Source organism: Lagopus muta, chromosome 16, assembly GCF_023343835.1.
Source record: "Lagopus muta isolate bLagMut1 chromosome 16, bLagMut1 primary, whole genome shotgun sequence".
In the NCBI taxonomy this organism is placed as follows: domain Eukaryota; kingdom Metazoa; phylum Chordata; class Aves; order Galliformes; family Phasianidae; genus Lagopus; species Lagopus muta.
Genome location: NC_064448.1, coordinates 9,101,160 through 9,123,134, shown reverse-complemented (window position 1 = coordinate 9,123,134; position 21,975 = coordinate 9,101,160). Strand labels below are relative to the sequence as shown.

The following is a 21,975-nucleotide window of genomic DNA, read 5'->3' as shown; positions in this document are numbered from 1 at the left end:
GTGAGTGGCTGCGCCGTTGCGTTGGGCCCCAGGAGAACAGTGTGTGAGTGTGTGTCGAGCATCCTGCGTGGCCGTTGCCAGGTAGGTGTGCCTTCCTTTGCAGTAAGCAGTGCTTAGGCGTGAGCCCAGCTCATCCCCCTGTCCTCAGCAGATGGGCTTTCTGCGTGCTTTATTGCTGTGCTTGGTGCCGTACGGCACAGCTGCTGGGTAGGAGCACTTACCAACGTAGACATTGCAATGTTGCACCTGTTCTTCTGGCTACTGAACCATATAGAGAGAACAGAGATCCCAGCAGTGTTTGTTGCATGAAGGTTCTTCTTCCTTCGAAGTCTCTAATGAGAAAATTCCTCTTTCTCAGGAATGCATTATTTTGTTAACTTAGGAGCTTAGGATGTTTTGATACGTTTACAAGATAGTCCCATAAATATACTGGAGTTGAAGATAATTCATTAAGCATTCTGAGTCTTTTTCTTCTTATCTGCTATTACTTGGCAAGGCAGCAGGTAATGAAACACAACAATGTCATTATTGAAAGGTTTTTGCATTCCATGGGCATTCCGCTTAGAGGCAGTGGGTAGTTTGTCAGCCCAGTGACACATGAATTTAAGGATGCTATTGTACCTAGTGCACAGTTTGCTTATGCACATCAGTGGGGTGAATCTTACAGAACCACAGTTATTGTGTAACATGTCCTTAACTTGATTCTTGAGCTCTAAACAGTTAAGAAAAGTCCTTATATTCTTCATACACATCAATTCTACTGCGTGCACAGTCTGGACCTGGTTATTTATAATCACGTTTTCTTCCTTGCAGAGAGAATGATATTGAAGAATGTGGCTTGGAAATGTTTTTCTCAGTTGATAAAGAAATTCTGGGTGAAATCAAAAGCCATGATTTGAAGCCAAATGGTAGCAACATTCTCGTGACAGAAGAAAACAAAGAAGAATATATTAGGTAAGATTAAGTGAAGATTTTGAAATACTCTTATCTCTCCTGTTTCTTTTATCTCAATCAAGAAAATACTGTCACTATGCAATATGAAGCATTATTGAAATTCTGTCTATGAATAATTACTGATGTTGGCAAAATGTGGCAATCGTTCAGATTCTGCGTTTGGAAGGAAAATATTGGTGGAAATATTTAAAAAAATATATTACTATATATTACTTTTCCCAAAAGATTCAGTTTAGTAGAAGCTCCACTTGTTTTTTTTTTTTTCCCAGAGATAATTTAGTTTAGCAGAACATCATGGCAACAAATGTGAATGGTAGTTCCCCATTGCATACATTATTCTTCACATTTTGCCTTTGTAGACTGCTGATATTCTCTCCAGCCATTTATGCTGTTGCTTGTTTTTAACCAAAGAACATTTTTGGATGCTTTTGTGATAAACTTGAGTTTTTAAAAATGCATCGTTTCGATACTGGTTTCCATGTGAACTGCCCTTACAGTGCTGTTATGTCCTGGCATTTGTAACAAGGCAGCATTGTGAATAATGTGAAGTGTTGTACTGTCGTAAGTGAGGAATTATGATATAGCAGCACCAGAAGGTTTTAAAGCAAGGAAAGGAGCCTACGAGTGATTCCAGAAGAAAACCATGAGCTCAGGTGGTCTGGAGAAAAACTATGAGGTGCCTTGTCTCAAAAGATCCCCTCCTTGTCTCAAAATATCCCCAGTGAGCAGCAGTGTACAAGCTCTGCTTTAAGGTGTGAACTTCAGCATCGTCTTACACAGAGGATCTGCTCAAAACAAAGAGGAAACAAACAAGAAACCACTGCACACATGGCAGACATGAGATAAATTGAATCAGTAAAATTTTCCTCTTTCTTATGATATGTTGTGTGAAGGCTTTTTGTGGGAAAGGTTTGAGAGATGAGAGAGTAGGAATTGCTTTCATGAGTCGTCCAAGAGCATTTCACAGAAATGGTAACATTTGCAGAAGGAACATATTGGCATTTTGCAGTTGTGCAAAATCCTGATTGGGATGGAGAGTAAGCAGTATCTGCAGAAGACCATTCTCTTCTAGTTTTGAGGAACCCAGGGAGAGCTCGGATTGCAGCCTAAGTAATACTCTTTCTTCTGCCATACTCTGGGTCCTGTGTTACGTTCCCCAGAGTTTCATCTCTCCTTTAGATTCCAGTTCTCCTGACAGGTTAGGCTTGAATTCAGCATAATATCTGCTTCTCCCTGGGTTCAGGTTCTTCGGGTCTCCTGCCTGCTTTTCACCTTTTTGTTAATGGAGAGTGGAGTTTCTACCACAGAGCAAAGTTTCATGATTAACAGAAACAAATATGGAACTTTCCAAATGGACATAGTCGTTTCTTGGTAAGCTAGCAGTCCTACTTATCTTCACCAGTACACCTGACCTAGATTTTACCTTGTCATGGATAATGACTGAGATTTCTGGGGACAATATTAGATGAATCTAGCTCTGCCTTTTTTTTCCTTCTCCAAATACCTAGGGACTGCTGTGCTCTCATTAATATCATCAGTGAGTAGATGCTGCCTCCTGTTTGAGCTTAAAATGCTTTCCATAGCAGTGGTTGGAAACATAGGGTTTTAACTCAAAACTGTTGGCACAGAGTGAAGGCTGCAGGTGCAGTTGTACAGTGCTCTATCCCTGGAACTTCCCAGACTTTACGTCACTTTTCTTCACATCACTTACGGTTCATTTCAGAATAAACTAACAAAGATTAACTTGGGTTGGCATAGCCCATTGTAAATTATCCTCCTGTATCTTCTACAGGCTGGTAGCAGAATGGAGACTTTCCCGAGGTGTTGAGGAACAGACACAAGCTTTTTTTGAAGGCTTCAATGAAATCCTGCCACAGCAGTATCGGCAGTATTTCGATGCTAAGGAACTGGAGGTAAAGGATTCTTTGACTATTGCCAGATCCAGGCTGTGACACGTAGTACTTAAATTTCAGTCAGTGTCTGAAGAACAGAGTTCGTGAAGGCTGACAGTTCTGTTTTGAGAATGTGTGAGAGAAGCCTCACGTGTTGGTGAGTGTTTGGTGAGTGTTTGGTGAGTGTTTGGTGACTGTTTGGTGACTGTTTGGTGACTGTTTGGTGACTGTTTGGTGACTGTTTGGTGACTGTTTGGTGAGTGTTTGGTGAGTGTTTGGTGAGTGTGTTCTTCTTCACTTTCTTCTTCACAACCGACACGTTTCCAGCGCAGAGATTCTGCCAGTATAAACTTTTTGACTGATTGCTTTTGAAATCCTTGACAGTGAGTTTTGCTTGTGTTTAAAGAATGAGTAATTTGAAAGAAAGGGAGGTAAAAAGCCAATATCAGTGGATGATCACATTACTGCGTGGACCAGGTTTTAGCTACTTTTGGTCTCTCAAAATTATCCTCTGAAGCAAAACATCATTTCTGCACGGAATTGTATGGTTAGGCAGTGATGAAGTATACATTCCTGGCTTGAATGTCTAAATACAAACATTTTCACAAATGGCTTTTCTATTCTGTGCTCTCTCCAAATTCAACAAAGTGGTTGTTATTATTTGCTGTGGAAGTTGTGAAGTTTACAATTCAAAATGAGAACGCTGTGATTGTAGGTGCTTTGAAGTACAATAGAGTTTGAGTACAGTACTCTGCTGTAGAAGCAAAGCAGTAGCTTGTAGTTTCATGTTTTTATCCTTTTTCTCCCCTCAAGGTGCTCCTGTGTGGAATGCAGGAAATTGATTTAAACGACTGGCAGAGGCATACCATCTACAGGCATTATACCAGAACCAGCAGACAGATACTGTGGTTCTGGCAGGTTTGTAGACTGCTTTTTTCCTCAGAAGAGCACAGCAACAGCTTAGTGAGCAACAGTCAGAATTACTCAACAAATTTGTAGTGTGTAAATATAAATTATTGCTGCTAATCCAGCTATTCTAGGGGTGATGATGAAGTGAAAATGTAAATAATAAATTTTACATCAATGTTAATTATTATTTTTCAGTTTGTAAAAGAAATAGATAACGAAAAGAGAATGAGACTTCTACAGTTCGTTACTGGAACATGCAGATTACCAGTGGGAGGATTTGCTGACCTCATGGGTAACAAGCCCTCTTTAATGCATTTTGTACTTCTATTAATTCCTTTCTTTAATAAGGACCAACCTGTATATGTAAGGATGTTTTTGATGAATTTATATTGACTCTTCTTCCTAAGTCTTGCGTACTGCCAGAGCTGTGACAGAAAAAGGGACGGGGGAGTGTTCACGCCTTCCATCAGTGATTTGACAGATGGTTTGGACGTGGTCCTGGTAGGACAGCCTGCTCTGGGTATCCCTGCCTGATCAGAGTGGAAGGACCAGGAAAAGTCCAGAGATTCCTTCCAGTCCCAAAGCAATTGTGTGATTCAGTGATTGAGTTTCTTTCAGAACCACTTCATATTTCTGCATTTTTCTACGTGGGTTTCTTCAGAGAGATGTAGGGAAAGGCAGATGTCTTTGGTCTCTGCAAGCAGTTAAAATCTTGCTTTCTCTTCAAGCCTTTCACACTCAGTTGTCGTGTATTACTACTGATACAGGTAGGCAGCTAGACCTGAGACTTAATTATTTGATTTTTTTTTACAGGGAGCAATGGACCCCAAAAATTTTGTATTGAGAAAGTTGGGAAGGAAAAGTGGTTACCTAGAAGTCACACCTGGTAAGTACATAGGATAAAATTCTGTTATGGTTCTGTTTTGACTGATGACAATCTACTTGGAGATTTCAGAAAGTGGGTAATATATGAAAGTGGCTGAGATTGTGTGAAAGCAAAACACTGGGTTATGCCAGTAAGCTTTGTTGAGTAATAGTTGAACTTCTGAAAAACAGTTTTGTTGTGGAGCTGATTCCATTGTGAATGCCATGGATTTGCACACTACTGACAAGAAAAAATGTAGTAAGTGGCACTTTTTTCCCAGGAGTTTGGGATTGATCTATCTTGGCACTGAAAACAAATAGGCACACTCGTGCTCCCTGTTCGCTAGAGAAATTGCAGCTTCTGCTCAGTTTCTCAATTACACTGGTGCTTTGTGAAAAAGCTCAAATTTTAAATTTCAAATACAAAAGAGAGATGAAGTGAGGCTTCTTACTCAGTGCATCACCATTTCTGGGAAATTATTGTTAGAGTGCTTGTGCTTTAACTCTACTTTCACAGATAAATGCACATGAAGGTACAGCTGTGTTAGAGGGTATAAATCCAGTTATCCCTCTGAACAGGAAAGTTGATATGCCTGTGTTCCTAATGGCTTTTTGGTGGTTTAAATAATTCCACAATAATTCAGGTTTTCCTTTGTTTTCAGTTTCAATCGCCTAGACCTTCCACCCTATAAGAATTACGAGCAGTTGAAGGAGAAGCTGTTATTTGCAATTGAAGAAACAGAAGGATTTGGACAGGAATAGCTGTGATTTGCACCTTGAAGAATGTGAACTCCACACGATGTTCTTCTTCACTTCTTCTGCTTGTTGCACACTTCATTGTAAAGTAGACTTGACTTGGATTTATTTAACAACACTAGTGTGTAAGTCAATGGATGTTATCCTGAGGTTTTATCCACGTTAACACGTTCCAGCAGAGGTGAATGAATTTGTCTCCCACTGCTCCTCCCACCACTGCTTGAGCAGCCTGAGCTGTGTGAATTGATACTGCGTAACAAATGCGTGCTCATATGTTGCTGCCAATTAATCCTAATTTTCAAGCATTAAAATAACTTCTATTTAGAATTTTGCCTTATGAGAATGACATGAAAAAATGAACGGAATGCTGAGCTGCTGATCTAAAGTAACAAAGCCTTATTGCTCCAGTAGCTCAGGAAGCGTTTGTGTATGAAACTGCGCAGTAAATGCGCCGTGTCTTCATCTGATCTAGCACTGAAGCTTGTATTTTAATGCATTTGTTTGTGTTCCAGAAAAAGAACTCTGAACAAAAAAACCTGTTTAATTTTTCTTGTTTGCGTTATCACTACATGCTGCACTGAATTTGTGATTTCAACTCTTTGTTCTATTGGTATCTCCAGCCCCCTTTCTTGCGGGTGTCTTTTTAATTTTCTTCAAGAATCATTGTCTGTGTATATATGCTCTAGTGAACTAGGACATAAATGGGATCAGCAGCACTGGATTGTAAAATACTGTACTGAAATTCATTGTCGAAATTTCCTTGTATTGTAATTTCAAATACTCAGGTAACTGTAACAGTATCTCAGTAAGTCAAATACTTTTATAAAAGGACTTCAAGAGATGGTAGTCCTGTTGTTGTTCCTTCTGTGTTACGAAGCAGCAGCGTAGAAATGAATGATTTAGCTGCTCCTGGGGCTTGGAAGTGGGCTGGGATGGCACGTTTTCAGATTTTGCCTCATGGGGACGTGAGTGGGCGTTGGGCCCGAGCCCACTGCTGTTTGTCACAGCACAGGGGCTGCGGGGGACGCCGGCAGCGCAGAGCAGGGAAAGCCAGGCTGTGTGTTGGCATGAAATCTTCCCTCTGTACAAACGTAGCTGCTGAGGTTTTCCCCCAGGTCTTTGTGCACTTGGATAATAAGGCTCTGCAGCAAAAGCAGCCGGGCACTCCTGATACTTGGGGCTCAGGAAAGGGCCAGAAGAAAGGGGGTGGCCAGCAGGGACAGGGAGGTGATCGTCCCCCTCCCCTCTGCTCTTGTGAGGCCCCATCTGCAGTGCTGCGTCCAGGTGTGGAGCCCCAGTCCGAGAAAGACAGAGAGGAGAGCCACAGAGATGAGCAGGGGACTGGAGCAGCTCCCTACAAAGACAGGCTGAGGGAGCTGGGCTTGTTCAGCCTGGAGAAAAGAAGGCTATTGGGTGATCTCATTGCAGCCTTCAGTACCTAAAGGGAACTTAGAAACAGGAGGGGAATCTTTGAAAGGGTTGATAACAGCAGGACAAGGGGAAATGGTTTGAAGTTGAGGGAGGGAAGATTGAGGTTGGATGTCAGGGGGAAATTCTTTCCTATGAGAGTGGTGAGGTGCTGGAACAGCTGCCCAGAGAGGCTGTGGATGCCCCGTCCGTCCCTGGAGGTGTTCAAGGCCGGGTTGGATGGGGCCCTGGGCAGCCTGGGCTGCTGTGAAATGGGGAGGTTGGTGGCCCTGCGTGTGGCAGGGGGCTGGAGCTTCATGATCCTTGAGGTCCCTTCCAACCCTGGCCATTCTGTGATTCTTGAGTGAAGGGCAAACCAAATCTGAGTCTGGTAAGAGCACAAAACAATGAAATGCAGCACAAGTTATTTATTGCCTGCGTAGATGATCTTGATGCAACTCCATTTCAGAGCTGGATAAAGAGCGTGGAGAGAAAGGGAAAGGAGGGGAGGAGAGGGCAAGGGAGGGGAAGGAAGGAAGGAAGGGAAGGAAAAGGGAACTGTGAAGGGGAAGAGAAGGAAGAGAAAAGGAAAGGAAAAGCCAAGAGAAGAAAGGAATAGAAAGGAAAAGCAAGGAAAAGGAAAGAGAAGAGAGAGAAGGGAAAGGAAAAAGGGGAGGAAGGAGAAGGAGAGAAGGAGGAGGAGAAAAGTCGCACGGCTCCGGCGCCGTCCGAGAGGAATCCGGCCGCCGCCCCACTCCACCCTCAGGCCCCGGCCGCCCGCAGGCCGCCCTCAGCAACGTGACGCCGCAGGCGGTTGCTAGGGCCCGGGACGGAAGTGCTTCCTGCCGGCGGAGAGCACTTCCGGGGCAGCGCGGCGCGGGAGCGGTGAGCGGTGAGCGGGGCTGGCAGGAGCGGATCCGTGCCGGGAAGCGGGTCGGGCCTCGGCGCGGGGGCATCGAGGGGCTGTCGGGAGAGGAGCTCGAGGCGCCGCCGGCAGCCAGAGGCGGCTCGCGGCTTTGCGGGCCGCGCGGCCTCGCAAGAGCTGCGGGTGCCGGAGCGCAGCCCGGGGCGAACGGGGCGGCTCCCGGGCGGCGGCAGCGCCGCGCTCCGTCGCGCGGTGGGAGCCGTCGCGCTGCGATCCGATGCCGTCGCTCTTCGTTTGGCCGTGGCGGGGAAGCCGGCGTCTCGCTCGCTCTCGCTGAGCGTCGTTTGCGTGGCGGCGGTCCTTGGAGATGGCGGCGGGGAAGCGCGGGGCTCCGTCCGGATGGCGAGTTTGGCTTTTGGCCTCGCTCGGTGGAGTTTTGCTTTCGGCCCGGAGTGCGCCGGCAGGAGGCTGTGGATGGCGGGGCCTGATGGTGCGGCAAGGATGGCGACGGGGTCGTGTGGCTGTGGCGTCGGCCGGCCGGCGGGCCGGCCGGAAAAGCCTGGCTGGAGGCCGATTCCTTTTGTGATTGCCTTTTCTGATGCGTTGTTGTGCGTTGGTGTTTCAGGTGTGTGAATGAGGACTCCCCGCTGGAATTTGTGCCGAGCAAAGCTGGACGAGGAGTGGATCCACGCGCCTGGTGCCCTGTTTGAGTGGGGGAGGAGCGGGCACGGCTGAAGGTTTGTCCCTGGCTCCGGATGTCAGTGAGCGGGACGAGTGCGGGCTGAAGTTGTGTGTGATTCTGTTTGTTGCTTGGGAAGGGCTGCCCTGAGAGATTGGTGGGAGGGAGGGCGGGCGGGCGAGGGAGATGTGAAAGCGGCGAGCAGTCAGGAGCGCGTGGCGTCTCTGCCCGCTTTGGTGGCGCTGTTTGTAGTCTTTGGGCGCACAGTGAGGCTGTGTCCAGCGTCCCAATTCAAAGGCAGGATTGGATCCAGTTGCGGCCCATCCGTCCCATGCAAACGCTTCTCTGAGCTGGTCCTCTGATACTAAAGGGGAAAAACAGGGATTTCTGGCACAAAAAGCCATATTTATGGGAAACAAGGCAGATTTAAAGGAAAAACAGTGATTTCTAGGAGAAAAAGCCGTATTTCATGGGGAAAAAACACAGATTTAATGGAAAAACAGGGATTTCTGGGAGCAAACCCCAGATTTAAGGGGAAAAACCCCAGATTTAAGGGGAAAAACAGGGAGTTCTGGGAGAAAACCCCAGATTTAAGGGAAGCAATAAGGATTTCTAGCAGAAAAAGCCATATTTAAGGGGAAAAACCCGAGATTTAATAAGATAAACAGGGATTTCTAGCAGAAAAAGCCATATATAATGGTAAAAACCCGAGATTGAAGGGGAAAAAGAGGGAATACTAGCAGAAAAATCCATATTTAAGGGGAAAAACCCTAGATTTAAGAAGAAATGGAAGCTGGAGCTTCTTTCTCCCCGCAGGCAGGCGCCGTCAGGTCCACTCTGGAGCGCAACATTGTTTGCACTGACCTCAGGAGATCCCTGAGCGTGCCCTGAGTGTTGTGTGCTGCGTGGCCCAGCCCCAGAAGGGGATTCCCACGTTGCAGGAGTGAGAGGATGAAGGAGGCCGAGGGCCCTTTTCTCGGGGCCGGCTCCTGTGTGGCCTCTTGCTTTCCGGAGAGAAGGGCTGCCCGCTGGGCACAGGGAGCGCCTTCTAGCTGGCGTCCGGTGCCCTGTCCTGCAGCCCCCTCCTCATGCTATGTGGAACGCCATTGCCAGCAGTGCGGCTGCCATTTTAGAACCTTCGCCGCATCACAGCCGTCACCTTGGTCACCGCTGCCCCGGCCAACGCACTCGCTCTGAGAGCTCTGACAGCCATGGCTGGAGCGAAGAGAGCGAGGGGCGATGCTTGCCCTCTTTTAAATGGGAAGAGGGAGCTTGGCTTCCCAGAAGCAAAGAGGAGGAGGGGGGCCGCCCTTAAGATCAAGCGGAGGAGGGGGCAGCGATTCCGTTTCCGTCGCGCCTGGACCAGCGCTGTGACCACCTCCGTGGAGCCCATGGAGGTGGATCCACCTCCGGAAGAGCCCATGGAGGTGGATCCACCTCTGGATGAGCCCATGGAGGTGGATCCACCTCCAGATGAGCCCATGGAGGTGGATCCGCCTGCGGCACAGCTGGCCTGGCACCACACCACCGTGCCAGGCCCCGCATCGGCGCCGTCCCACCGCCGCTGGTCCAGGCGCTCGGCTCCCTACCCGCTGCGCGGCCCCCGCCCCCAGCATTAGCTGGGTGGCATGAGTTTCCATCAGCTCCTCCTCCGAGCCTCCTGGGGAGCCAAGTTCTCCTCTTCCCATTTAAATGCTGCAGGAGTTACAGTTTAGTTCTTGTTGTTGTTGTTGATTTTAGTGGTTAGTGTTAGTGTTAGGAGTAGGTTATTGTTCGTATGTTAGAGTTAGGCATAGGTTACTCGTAGTCTTTTAGTGTTAGGCATAGGTTCCTGTTCTTATGTTAGAGTTAGGCATAGGTTACTTGTAGTCTTTTAGTGTTAGGCATAGGTTCCTGTTCATACTTGACAGTTAGGGGTAGATTGCTGGTGTCGAGTGGCAGTGAGCAGCGCTCACTCGGTAAGCACACGCCTGATTGATCATCGGAAGACATGAGTGCGAGTGCCGTGAGCACGGAGGCCCGATGGCATCTTGGATGGATTGAATTTCCAGCTTGTGACTTTTGTGTTGCAGACCGTCGAGGAGCAGAGTGTGAGTGGCTGCGCCGTTGCGTTGGGCCCCAGGAGAACAGTGTGTGAGTGTGTGTCGAGCATCCTGCGTGGCCGTTGCCAGGTAGGTGTGCCTTCCTTTGCAGTAAGCAGTGCTTAGGCGTGAGCCCAGCTCATCGCCCTGTCCTCAGCAGATGGGCTTTCTGCGTGCTTTATTGCTGTGCTTGGTGCCGTACGGCACAGCTGCTGGGTAGGAGCACTTACCAACGTAGACATTGCAATGTTGCACCTGTTATTCTGGCTACTGAACCATATAGAGAGAACAGAGATCCCAGCAGTGTTTGTTGCATGAAGGTTCTTCTTCCTTCGAAGTCTCTAATGAGAAAATTCCTCTTTCTCAGGAATGCATTATTTTGTTAACTTAGGAGCTTAGGATGTTTTGATACGTTTACAAGATAGTCCCATAAATATACTGGAGTTGAAGATAATTCATTAAGCATTCTGAGTCTTTTTCTTCTTATCTGCTCTTACTTGGCAAGGCAGCAGGTAATGAAACACAACAATGTCATTATTGAAAGGTTTTTGCATTCCATGGGCATTCCGCTTAGAGGCAGTGGGTAGTTTGTCAGCCCAGTGACACATGAATTTAAGGATGCTATTGTACCTAGTGCACAGTTTGCTTATGCACATCAGTGGGGTGAATCTTACAGAACCACAGTTATTGTGTAACATTTCCTTAACTTGATTCTTGAGCTCTAAACAGTTAAGAAAAGTCCTTATATTCTTCATACACATCAATTCTACTGCGTGCACAGTCTGGACCTGGTTATTTATAATCACGTTTTCTTCCTTGCAGAGAGAATGATATTGAAGAATGTGGCTTGGAAATGTTTTTCTCAGTTGATAAATTCTGGGTGAAATCAAAAGCCATGATTTGAAGCCAAATGGTAGCAACATTCTCGTGACAGAAGAAAACAAAGAAGAATATATTAGGTAAGATTAAGTGAAGATTTTGAAATACTCTTATCTCTCCTGTCTCTTTTATCTCAATCAAGAAAATACTGTCACTATGCAATATGAAGCATTATTGAAATTCTGTCTATGAATAATTACTGATGTTGGCAAAATGTGGCAATCGTTCAGATTCTGCGTTTGGAAGGAAAATATTGGTGGAAATATTTAAAAAAATATATTACTATATATTACTTTTCCCAAAAGATTCAGTTTAGTAGAAGCTCCACTTGTTTTTTTTTTTTTTCCCAGAGATAATTTAGCTTAGCAGAACATCATGGCAACAAATGTGAATGGTAGTTCCCCATTGCACACATTATTCTTCACATTTTGCCTTTGTAGACTGCTGATATTCTCTCCAGCCATTTATGCTGTTGCTTGTTTTTAACCAAAGAACATTTTTGGATGCTTTTGTGATAAACTTGAGTTTTTAAAAATGCATCGTTTCGATACTGGTTTCCATGTGAACTGCCCTTACAGTGCTGTTATGTCCTGGCATTTGTAACAAGGCAGCATTGTGAATAATGTGAAGTGTTGTACTGTCGTAAGTGAGGAATTATGATATAGCAGCACCAGAAGGTTTTAAAGCAAGGAAAGGAGCCTACGAGTGATTCCAGAAGAAAACCATGAGCTCAGGTGGTCTGGAGAAAAACTATGAGGTGCCTTGTCTCAAAAGATCCCCTCCTTGTCTCAAAATATCCCCAGTGAGCAGCAGTGTACAAGCTCTGCTTTAAGGTGTGAACTTCAGCATCGTCTTACACAGAGGATCTGCTCAAAACAAAGAGGAAACAAACAAGAAACCACTGCACACATGGCAGACATGAGATAAATTGAATCAGTAAAATTTTCCTCTTTCTTATGATATGTTGTGTGAAGGCTTTTTGTGGGAAAGGTTTGAGAGATGAGAGAGTAGGAATTGCTTTCATGAGTCGTCCAAGAGCATTTCACAGAAATGGTAACATTTGCAGAAGGAACATATTGGCATTTTGCAGTTGTGCAAAATCCTGATTGGGATGGAGAGTAAGCAGTATCTGCAGAAGACCATTCTCTTCTAGTTTTGAGGAACCCAGGGAGAGCTCGGATTGCAGCCTAAGTAATACTCTTTCTTCTGCCATACTCTGGGTCCTGTGTTACGTTCCCCAGAGTTTCATCTCTCCTTTAGATTCCAGTTCTCCTGACAGGTTAGGCTTGAATTCAGCATAATATCTGCTTCTCCCTGGGTTCAGGTTCTTCGGGTCTCCTGCCTGCTTTTCACCTTTTTGTTAATGGAGAGTGGAGTTTCTACCACAGAGCAAAGTTTCATGATTAACAGAAACAAATATGGAACTTTCCAAATGGACATAGTCGTTTCTTGGTAAGCTAGCAGTCCTACTTATCTTCACCAGTACACCTGACCTAGATTTTACCTTGTCATGGATAATGACTGAGATTTCTGGGGACAATATTAGATGAATCTAGCTCTGCCTTTTTTTTCCTTCTCCAAATACCTAGGGACTGCTGTGCTCTCATTAATATCATCAGTGAGTAGATGCTGCCTCCTGTTTGAGCTTAAAATGCTTTCCATAGCAGTGGTTGGAAACATAGGGTTTTAACTCAAAACTGTTGGCACAGAGTGAAGGCTGCAGGTGCAGTTGTACAGTGCTCTATCCCTGGAACTTCCCAGACTTTACGTAACTTTTCTTCACATCACTTACGGTTCATTTCAGAATAAACTAACAAAGATTAACTTGGGTTGGCATAGCCCATTGTAAATTATCCTCCTGTATCTTCTACAGGCTGGTAGCAGAATGGAGACTTTCCCGAGGTGTTGAGGAACAGACACAAGCTTTTTTTGAAGGCTTCAATGAAATCCTGCCACAGCAGTATCTGCAGTATTTCGATGCTAAGGAACTGGAGGTAAAGGATTCTTTGACTATTGCCAGATCCAGGCTGTGACACGTAGTACTTAAATTTCAGTCAGTGTCTGAAGAACAGAGTTCGTGAAGGCTGACAGTTCTGTTTTGAGAATGTGTGAGAGAAGCCTCACGTGTTGGTGAGTGTTTGGTGAGTGTTTGGTGAGTGTTTGGTGAGTGTTTGGTGAGTGTTTGGTGAGTGTTTGGTGAGTGTTTGGTGAGTGTTTGGTGAGTGTGTTCTTCTTCACTTTCTTCTTCACAACCGACACGTTTCCAGCGCAGAGATTCTGCCAGTATAAACTTTTTGACTGATTGCTTTTGAAATCCTTGACAGTGAGTTTTGCTTGTGTTTAAAGAATGAGTAATTTGAAAGAAAGGGAGGTAAAAAGCCAATATCAGTGGATGATCACATTACTGCGTGGACCAGGTTTTAGCTACTTTTGGTCTCTCAAAATTATCCTCTGAAGCAAAACATCATTTCTGCACGGAATTGTATGGTTAGGCAGTGATGAAGTATACATTCCTGGCTTGAATGTCTAAATACAAACATTTTCACAAATGGCTTTTCTATTCTGTGCTCTCTCCAAATTCAACAAAGTGGTTGTTATTATTTGCTGTGGAAGTTGTGAAGTTTACAATTCAAAATGAGAACGCTGTGATTGTAGGTGCTTTGAAGTACAATAGAGTTTGAGTACAGTACTCTGCTGTAGAAGCAAAGCAGTAGCTTGTAGTTTCATGTTTTTATCCTTTTTCTCCCCTCAAGGTGCTCCTGTGTGGAATGCAGGAAATTGATTGAAACGACTGGCAGAGGCATACCATCTACAGGCATTATACCAGAACCAGCAGACAGATACTGTGGTTCTGGCAGGTTTGTAGACTGCTTTTTTCCTCAGAAGAGCACAGCAACAGCTTAGTGAGCAACAGTCAGAATTACTCAACAAATTTGTAGTGTGTAAATATAAATTATTGCTGCTAATCCAGCTATTCTAGGGGTGATGATGAAGTGAAAATGTAAATAATAAATTTTACATCAATGTTAATTATTATTTTTCAGTTTGTAAAAGAAATAGATAACGAAAAGAGAATGAGACTTCTACAGTTCGTTACTGGAACATGCAGATTACCAGTGGGAGGATTTGCTGACCTCATGGGTAACAAGCCCTCTTTAATGCATTTTGTACTTCTATTAATTCCTTTCTTTAATAAGGACCAACCTGTATATGTAAGGATGTTTTTTATGAATGTATATTGACTCTTCTTCCTAAGTCTTGCGTACTGCCAGAGCTGTGACAGAAAAAGGGACGGGGGAGTGTTCACGCCTTCCATCAGTGATTTGACAGATGGTTTGGACGTGGTCCTGGTAGGACAGCCTGCTCTGGGTATCCCTGCCTGATCAGAGTGGAAGGACCAGGAAAAGTCCAGAGATTCCTTCCAGTCCCAAAGCAATTGTGTGATTCAGTGATTGAGTTTCTTTCAGAACCACTTCATATTTCTGCATTTTTCTACGTGGGTTTCTTCAGAGAGATGTAGGGAAAGGCAGATGTCTTTGGTCTCTGCAAGCAGTTAAAATCTTGCTTTCTCTTCAAGCCTTTCACACTCAGTTGTCGTGTATTACTACTGATACAGGTAGGCAGCTAGACCTGAGACTTAATTATTTGATTTTTTTTACAGGGAGCAATGGACCCCAAAAATTTTGTATTGAGAAAGTTGGGAAGGAAAACTGGTTACCTAGAAGTCACACCTGGTAAGTACATAGGATAAAATTCTGTTATGGTTCTGTTTTGACTGATGACAATCTACTTTGAGATTTCAGAAAGTGGGTAATATATGAAAGTGGCTGAGATTGTGTGAAAGCAAAACACTGGGTTATGCCAGTAAGCTTTGTTGAGTAATAGTTGAACTTCTGAAAAACAGTTTTGTTGTGGAGCTGATTCCATTGTGAATGCCATGGATTTGCACACTACTGACAAGAAAAAATGTAGTAAGTGGCACTTTTTTCCCAGGAGTTTGGGATTGATCTATCTTGGCACTGAAAACAAATAGGCACACTCGTGCTCCCTGTTCGCTAGAGAAATTGCAGCTTCTGCTCAGTTTCTCAATTACACTGGTGCTTTGTGAAAAAGCTCAAATTTTAAATTTCAAATACAAAAGAGAGATGAAGTGAGGCTTCTTACTCAGTGCATCACCATTTCTGGGAAATTATTGTTAGAGTGCTTGTGCTTTAACTCTGCTTTCACAGATAAATGCACATGAAGGTACAGCTGTGTTAGAGGGTATAAATCCAGTTATCCCTCTGAACAGGAAAGTTGATATGCCTGTGTTCCTAATGGCTTTTTGGTGGTTTAAATAATTCCACAATAATTCAGGTTTTCCTTTGTTTTCAGTTTCAATCGCCTAGACCTTCCACCCTATAAGAATTACGAGCAGTTGAAGGAGAAGCTGTTATTTGCAATTGAAGAAACAGAAGGATTTGGACAGGAATAGCTGTGATTTGCACCTTGAAGAATGTGAACTCCACACGATGTTCTTCTTCACTTCTTCTGCTTGTTGCACACTTCATTGTAAAGTAGACTTGACTTGGATTTATTTAACAACACTAGTGTGTAAGTCAATGGATGTTATCCTGAGGTTTTATCCACGTTAACACGTTCCAGCAGAGGTGAATGAATTTGTCTCCCACTGCTCCTCCCACCACTGCTTGAGCAGCCTGAGCTGTGTGAATTGATACTGCGTAACAAATGCGTGCTCATATGTTGCTGCCAATTAATCCTAATTTTCAAGCATTAAAATAACTTCTATTTAGAATTTTGCCTTATGAGAATGACATGAAAAAATGAACGGAATGCTGAGCTGCTGATCTAAAGTAACAAAGCCTTATTGCTCCAGTAGCTCAGGAAGCGTTTGTGTATGAAACTGCGCAGTAAATGCGCCGTGTCTTCATCTGATCTAGCACTGAAGCTTGTATTTTAATGCATTTGTTTGTGTTCCAGAAAAAGAACTCTGAACAAAAAAACCTGTTTAATTTTTCTTGTTTGCGTTATCACTACATGCTGCACTGAATTTGTGATTTCAACTCTTTGTTCTATTGGTATCTCCAGCCCCCTTTCTTGCGGGTGTCTTTTTAATTTTCTTCAAGAATCATTGTCTGTGTATATATGCTCTAGTGAACTAGGACATAAATGGGATCAGCAGCACTGGATTGTAAAATACTGTACTGAAATTCATTGTCGAAATTTCCTTGTATTGTAATTTCAAATACTCAGGTAACTGTAACAGTATCTCAGTAAGTCAAATACTTTTATAAAACGACTTCAAGAGATGGTAGTCCTGTTGTTGTTCCTTCTGTGTTACGAAGCAGCAGCGTAGAAATGAATGATTTAGCTGCTCCTGGGGCTTGGAAGTGGGCTGGGATGGCACGTTTTCAGATTTTGCCTCATGGGGACGTGAGTGGGCGTTGGGCCCGAGCCCACTGCTGTTTGTCACAGCACAGGGGCTGCGGGGGACGCCGGCAGCGCAGAGCAGGGAAAGCCAGGCTGTGTGTTGGCATGAAATCTTCCCTCTGTACAAACGTAGCTGCTGAGGTTTTCCCCCAGGTCTTTGTGCACTTGGATAATAAGGCTCTGCAGCAAAAGCAGCCGGGCACTCCTGATACTTGGGGCTCAGGAAAGGGCCAGAAGAAAGGGGGTGGCCAGCAGGGACAGGGAGGTGATCGTCCCCCTCCCCTCTGCTCTTGTGAGGCCCCATCTGCAGTGCTGCGTCCAGGTGTGGAGCCCCAGTCCGAGAAAGACAGAGAGGAGAGCCACAGAGATGAGCAGGGGACTGGAGCAGCTCCCTACAAAGACAGGCTGAGGGAGCTGGGCTTGTTCAGCCTGGAGAAAAGAAGGCTATTGGGTGATCTCATTGCAGCCTTCAGTACCTAAAGGGAACTTAGAAACAGGAGGGGAATCTTTGAAAGGGTTGATAACAGCAGGACAAGGGGAAATGGTTTGAAGTTGAGGGAGGGAAGATTGAGGTTGGATGTCAGGGGGAAATTCTTTCCTATGAGAGTGGTGAGGTGCTGGAACAGCTGCCCAGAGAGGCTGTGGATGCCCCGTCCGTCCCTGGAGGTGTTCAAGGCCGGGTTGGATGGGGCCCTGGGCAGCCTGGGCTGCTGTGAAATGGGGAGGTTGGTGGCCCTGCGTGTGGCAGGGGGCTGGAGCTTCATGATCCTTGAGGTCCCTTCCAACCCTGGCCATTCTGTGATTCTTGAGTGAAGGGCAAACCAAATCTGAGTCTGGTAAGAGCACAAAACAATGAAATGCAGCACAAGTTATTTATTGCCTGCGTAGATGATCTTGATGCAACTCCATTTCAGAGCTGGATAAAGAGCGTGGAGAGAAAGGGAAAGGAGGGGAGGAGAGGGCAAGGGAGGGGAAGGAAGGAAGGAAGGAAGGGAAGGAAAAGGGAACTGTGAAGGGGAAGAGAAGGAAGAGAAAAGGAAAGGAAAAGCCAAGAGAAGAAAGGAATAGAAAGGAAAAGCAAGGAAAAGGAAAGAGAAGAGAGAGAAGGGAAAGGAAAAAGGGGAGGAAGGAGAAGGAGAGAAGGAGGAGGAGAAAAGTCGCACGGCTCCGGCGCCGTCCGAGAGGAATCCGGCCGCCGCCCCACTCCACCCTCAGGCCCCGGCCGCCCGCAGGCCGCCCTCAGCAACGTGACGCCGCAGGCGGTTGCTAGGGCCCGGGACGGAAGTGCTTCCTGCCGGCGGAGAGCACTTCCGGGGCAGCGCGGCGCGGGAGCGGTGAGCGGTGAGCGGGGCTGGCAGGAGCGGATCCGTGCCGGGAAGCGGGTCGGGCCTCGGTGCGGGGGCATCGAGGGGCTGTCGGGAGAGGAGCTCGAGGCGCCGCCGGCAGCCAGAGGCGGCTCGCGGCTTTGCGGGCCGCGCGGCCTCGCAAGAGCTGCGGGTGCCGGAGCGCAGCCCGGGGCGAACGGGGCGGCTCCCGGGCGGCGGCAGCGCCGCGCTCCGTCGCGCGGTGGGAGCCGTCGCGCTGCGATCCGATGCCGTCGCTCTTCGTTTGGCCGTGGCGGGGAAGCCGGCGTCTCGCTCGCTCTCGCTGAGCGTCGTTTGCGTGGCGGCGGTCCTTGGAGATGGCGGCGGGGAAGCGCGGGGCTCCGTCCGGATGGCGAGTTTGGCTTTTGGCCTCGCTCGGTGGAGTTTTGCTTTCGGCCCGGAGTGCGCCGGCAGGAGGCTGTGGATGGCGGGGCCTGATGGTGCGGCAAGGATGGCGACGGGGTCGTGTGGCTGTGGCGTCGGCCGGCCGGCGGGCCGGCCGGAAAAGCCTGGCTGGAGGCCGATTCCTTTTGTGATTGCCTTTTCTGATGCGTTGTTGTGCGTTGGTGTTTCAGGTGTGTGAATGAGGACTCCCCGCTGGAATTTGTGCCGAGCAAAGCTGGACGAGGAGTGGATCCACGCGCCTGGTGCCCTGTTTGAGTGGGGGAGGAGCGGGCACGGCTGAAGGTTTGTCCCTGGCTCCGGATGTCAGTGAGCGGGACGAGTGCGGGCTGAAGTTGTGTGTGATTCTGTTTGTTGCTTGGGAAGGGCTGCCCTGAGAGATTGGTGGGAGGGAGGGCGGGCGGGCGAGGGAGATGTGAAAGCGGCGAGCAGTCAGGAGCGCGTGGCGTCTCTGCCCGCTTTGGTGGCGCTGTTTGTAGTCTTTGGGCGCACAGTGAGGCTGTGTCCAGCGTCCCAATTCAAAGGCAGGATTGGATCCAGTTGCGGCCCATCCGTCCCATGCAAACGCTTCTCTGAGCTGGTCCTCTGATACTAAAGGGGAAAAACAGGGATTTCTGGCACAAAAAGCCATATTTATGGGAAACAAGGCAGATTTAAAGGAAAAACAGTGATTTCTAGGAGAAAAAGCCGTATTTCATGGGGAAAAAACACAGATTTAATGGAAAAACAGGGATTTCTGGGAGCAAACCCCAGATTTAAGGGGAAAAACCCCAGATTTAAGGGGAAAAACAGGGAGTTCTGGGAGAAAACCCCAGATTTAAGGGAAGCAATAAGGATTTCTAGCAGAAAAAGCCATATTTAAGGGGAAAAACCCGAGATTTAATAAGATAAACAGGGATTTCTAGCAGAAAAAGCCATATATAATGGTAAAAACCCGAGATTGAAGGGGAAAAAGAGGGAATACTAGCAGAAAAATCCATATTTAAGGGGAAAAACCCTAGATTTAAGAAGAAATGGAAGCTGGAGCTTCTTTCTCCCCGCAGGCAGGCGCCGTCAGGTCCACTCTGGAGCGCAACATTGTTTGCACTGACCTCAGGAGATCCCTGAGCGTGCCCTGAGTGTTGTGTGCTGCGTGGCCCAGCCCCAGAAGGGGATTCCCACGTTGCAGGAGTGAGAGGATGAAGGAGGCCGAGGGCCCTTTTCTCGGGGCCGGCTCCTGTGTGGCCTCTTGCTTTCCGGAGAGAAGGGCTGCCCGCTGGGCACAGGGAGCGCCTTCTAGCTGGCGTCCGGTGCCCTGTCCTGCAGCCCCCTCCTCATGCTATGTGGAACGCCATTGCCAGCAGTGCGGCTGCCATTTTAGAACCTTCGCCGCATCACAGCCGTCACCTTGGTCACCGCTGCCCCGGCCAACGCACTCGCTCTGAGAGCTCTGACAGCCATGGCTGGAGCGAAGAGAGCGAGGGGCGATGCTTGCCCTCTTTTAAATGGGAAGAGGGAGCTTGGCTTCCCAGAAGCAAAGAGGAGGAGGGGGGCCGCCCTTAAGATCAAGCGGAGGAGGGGGCAGCGATTCCGTTTCCGTCGCGCCTGGACCAGCGCTGTGACCACCTCCGTGGAGCCCATGGAGGTGGATCCACCTCCGGAAGAGCCCATGGAGGTGGATCCACCTCTGGATGAGCCCATGGAGGTGGATCCACCTCCAGATGAGCCCATGGAGGTGGATCCGCCTGCGGCACAGCTGGCCTGGCACCACACCACCGTGCCAGGCCCCGCATCGGCGCCGTCCCACCGCCGCTGGTCCAGGCGCTCGGCTCCCTACCCGCTGCGCGGCCCCCGCCCCCAGCATTAGCTGGGTGGCATGAGTTTCCATCAGCTCCTCCTCCGAGCCTCCTGGGGAGCCAAGTTCTCCTCTTCCCATTTAAATGCTGCAGGAGTTACAGTTTAGTTCTTGTTGTTGTTGTTGATTTTAGTGGTTAGTGTTAGTGTTAGGAGTAGGTTATTGTTCGTATGTTAGAGTTAGGCATAGGTTACTCGTAGTCTTTTAGTGTTAGGCATAGGTTCCTGTTCTTATGTTAGAGTTAGGCATAGGTTACTTGTAGTCTTTTAGTGTTAGGCATAGGTTCCTGTTCATACTTGACAGTTAGGGGTAGATTGCTGGTGTCGAGTGGCAGTGAGCAGCGCTCACTCGGTAAGCACACGCCTGATTGATCATCGGAAGACATGAGTGCGAGTGCCGTGAGCACGGAGGCCCGATGGCATCTTGGATGGATTGAATTTCCAGCTTGTGACTTTTGTGTTGCAGACCGTCGAGGAGCAGAGTGTGAGTGGCTGCGCCGTTGCGTTGGGCCCCAGGAGAACAGTGTGTGAGTGTGTGTCGAGCATCCTGCGTGGCCGTTGCCAGGTAGGTGTGCCTTCCTTTGCAGTAAGCAGTGCTTAGGCGTGAGCCCAGCTCATCGCCCTGTCCTCAGCAGATGGGCTTTCTGCGTGCTTTATTGCTGTGCTTGGTGCCGTACGGCACAGCTGCTGGGTAGGAGCACTTACCAACGTAGACATTGCAATGTTGCACCTGTTATTCTGGCTACTGAACCATATAGAGAGAACAGAGATCCCAGCAGTGTTTGTTGCATGAAGGTTCTTCTTCCTTCGAAGTCTCTAATGAGAAAATTCCTCTTTCTCAGGAATGCATTATTTTGTTAACTTAGGAGCTTAGGATGTTTTGATACGTTTACAAGATAGTCCCATAAATATACTGGAGTTGAAGATAATTCATTAAGCATTCTGAGTCTTTTTCTTCTTATCTGCTCTTACTTGGCAAGGCAGCAGGTAATGAAACACAACAATGTCATTATTGAAAGGTTTTTGCATTCCATGGGCATTCCGCTTAGAGGCAGTGGGTAGTTTGTCAGCCCAGTGACACATGAATTTAAGGATGCTATTGTACCTAGTGCACAGTTTGCTTATGCACATCAGTGGGGTGAATCTTACAGAACCACAGTTATTGTGTAACATTTCCTTAACTTGATTCTTGAGCTCTAAACAGTTAAGAAAAGTCCTTATATTCTTCATACACATCAATTCTACTGCGTGCACAGTCTGGACCTGGTTATTTATAATCACGTTTTCTTCCTTGCAGAGAGAATGATATTGAAGAATGTGGCTTGGAAATGTTTTTCTCAGTTGATAAATTCTGGGTGAAATCAAAAGCCATGATTTGAAGCCAAATGGTAGCAACATTCTCGTGACAGAAGAAAACAAAGAAGAATATATTAGGTAAGATTAAGTGAAGATTTTGAAATACTCTTATCTCTCCTGTCTCTTTTATCTCAATCAAGAAAATACTGTCACTATGCAATATGAAGCATTATTGAAATTCTGTCTATGAATAATTACTGATGTTGGCAAAATGTGGCAATCGTTCAGATTCTGCGTTTGGAAGGAAAATATTGGTGGAAATATTTAAAAAAATATATTACTATATATTACTTTTCCCAAAAGA

General features: G+C 46.7%; 1 protein-coding gene across 3 annotated transcripts in view; it reads left to right on the top strand.

The window, feature by feature from the left end:
- The window catches only part of LOC125701471 (protein MANBAL-like), a 181,947-nt gene that overhangs the window by 146,456 nt on the left and 13,516 nt on the right, over positions 1-21,975 (top strand). Inside the window, exon 1 of one of the 3 annotated variants that reach the window (XM_048963569.1) lies at positions 20,783-20,880. The exons of the other annotated variants lie outside the window; for them this stretch is intronic. The gene's annotated coding sequence lies outside the window, so the exon portion shown is untranslated. Of the gene's footprint in view, positions 1-20,782; positions 20,881-21,975 lie in introns of those variants that run through there. 3 annotated transcript variants of the gene reach the window in all.